General features: G+C 47.4%; 1 pseudogene; it reads left to right on the top strand.

The window, feature by feature from the left end:
• Positions 1 to 406: 406 nt before the first annotated feature.
• LOC133767314 (small ribosomal subunit protein uS2-like) lies at positions 407 to 1339 on the top strand (annotated as a pseudogene).
• The last annotated feature ends 1240 nt before the right edge of the window (positions 1340 to 2579 follow it).

Below are 2579 nucleotides of genomic sequence, written 5' to 3'. Positions count from 1 at the left end.
CAAACATCTACAGCCAACTTATATTTGATCAAGAATCTAAAACCAATTCCTGGATCAGAGAGTCTATTCAACAAATGGTACTGGGAAAACTGAATTACCACATCCAGAAGTATGAAGCAAGACCCCTACCTTACACCTTACATAAAAATCCACTCAAATGGATTAAAGATTTAAATCAAGGACCTGACACCATCAAATTATTAGAGAACATAAGAGAAACCCTGCAAGATATTGGCACAGGCAAAGATTTCTTGAAAAAGACTCAGAGGCACAGGCAGCCAAAGTCAAAATTAACAACTGGGATTGCATCAAATTAAGAAGTTCTGTACTCCTTTCCGCGCTGCCCGGCGAGGGGTCCATACGGCATTGTTCTTGGTTCCCAGTAACTTAAGGGGAAGCTGTCACAATGTCCGGAGCTCTTGATGTCCTGCAAATGAAGGAGGAGGATGTCCTCAAGTTCCTTGCAGAAGGAACCCACCTAGGTGGCACCAACCTTGACTTCCAGATGGAACAGTACATCTACAAAAGGAAAAGTGATGGCATCTACACCATCAATCTGAAGAGGACCTGGGAGAAGCTTCTGTTGGCGGCTCGTGCTATTGTGGCCATTGAAAACCCTGCTGATGTCAGTGTGATGTCCTCCAGGAACACTGGCCAGAGAGCTGTGCTGAAGTTTGCTGCTGCCACTGGAGCTACTCCCATTGCTGGCCACTTCACACCTGGAACCTTCACTAACCAGATCCAGGCAGCCTTCCAGGAACCACGGCTTCTGGTGGTTACTGATCCTTGTGCTGACCACCAGCCTCTCACGGAGGCCTCTTACGTGAACCTGCCTACCATTGCTCTGTGTAACACAGACTCTCCTCTGCGCTACGTGGACATTGCCATCCCGTGCAACAACAAGGGAGCCCACTCAGTGGGTCTGATGTGGTGGATGCTAGCCCGGGAGGTTCTGCGCATGCATGGTACCATCTCCCGTGAACACCCCTGGGAGGTCATGCCTGATCTCTACTTCTACAGAGATCCTGAAGAGATTGAAAAAGAAGAGCAGGCCGCCGCTGAAAAAGCTGTGACCAAGGAGGAGTTTCAGGGTGAATGGACAGCCCCAGCGCCCGAGTTCACTGCTACTCAGCCTGGGGTTGCTGACTGTCTGAAGGCGTGCGGGTGCCCTCTGTGCCTATTCAGCAGTTCCCCACTGAGGACTGGAGTGCTCCGCCCGCCACTGAAGACTGGTCTGTGGCGCCCACTGCTCAGGCCACTGAGTGGGTGGGAACAACCACTGAGTAGTCTTAAGCTGCTTGTCATGGAAATGAGGTTGACGGAAAATAAACACCAGTTTCTACAGGAAAAAAAAAAAAAAAGAAGTTCTGTACTGCAAAAGAAACAGTCAGGAAAGTGAAGAGGCAACCAACAGAATGGGAAAAATATTTGCAAACTATGAAACCAATAAAGGATTAATAATAAGAACCTACAAAGACATCAAGAAACTCCCCCACAACAAAACAAACAACCTACTTAAGAGATGGGCCAAGGACATCAATAGACATTTTTCAAAAGAGGAAATTCAAACAGCTAACAGACACATGAAAAAATGTTCAGGATCACTAGCCATCAGGGAAATGCAAATCAAAACCACACTGAGGTTTTACCTCACCCCGGTTAGAATGGCTCACATACAGAAATCAACTTAACAATAGATGCTGCCAGCACCTTGGCTCAACAGGCTAATCCTCTGCCTAGCGACGCCGGGACACCGGGTTCTAGTCCCAGTCGGGGCGCCGGATTCTGTCCCGGTTGCCCCTCTTCCAGGCCAGCTCTCTGCTATGGCCCGGGAGTGCAGTGGAGGATGGCCCAAGTGCTTAGGCCCTGCACCCCATGGGAGACCAGGAGGAGCACCCGACTCCTGGCTTCGGATCAGCACGGTGCACCGGCCGCAGCGCGCCAACTGCGGTGGCCATTGGAGGGTGAACCAACATCAAAGGAAGACCTTTCTCTCTGTCTCTCTCTCTCTCTCACTATCCACTCTGCCTGTCAAAAATAAAAAAATAAAATAAAATAAACAACAGATGCTGGCGAGGAAGTAGAGGAAAAGGCACACTAATCCACTGCTGGTGGGAATGCAAACTGGTAAAGCCACTATGGAATTCAGTTTGGCGATACCGCAGAAATCTGAATATAGCCCTACCATACAACCCAGCCATCCCACTCCTTGAAATTTACCCAAAAGAAATTAAATTGGCAAATAAAAAAACTGTCTGCACCTCAATGTTTATTGTAGCTCAATTCACAATAGCTAAGACATGGAAACAACCTAAATGCCCACCAACGGATATGTACTCTATAGAATACTACACAGTGGTAAAAAAAAAAAAAATGAAATCTGGTCATTTGCAACAAAATGGAGGAATCTGGAAAACATCATGCTGAGTGAAATAAGCCAGTCCCAAAGGGACAAATATCATATGTTCTCCCTGATCGGTGACAACTGACTGAGCACCTAAAAGGAAACCAGTAGATGTGAGACTGACAATATGAGAAGCACAGCCCTTGTCCTGACTGTCAAGAAAGAGCTTACTCTT

The sequence above is a fragment of the Lepus europaeus genome, chromosome 1, assembly GCF_033115175.1.
Source record: "Lepus europaeus isolate LE1 chromosome 1, mLepTim1.pri, whole genome shotgun sequence".
Lineage (NCBI taxonomy): Eukaryota > Metazoa > Chordata > Mammalia > Lagomorpha > Leporidae > Lepus > Lepus europaeus.
Note: the sequence above shows the minus strand (reverse complement) of the source record. Positions and strands in the feature narration are given on the sequence as shown.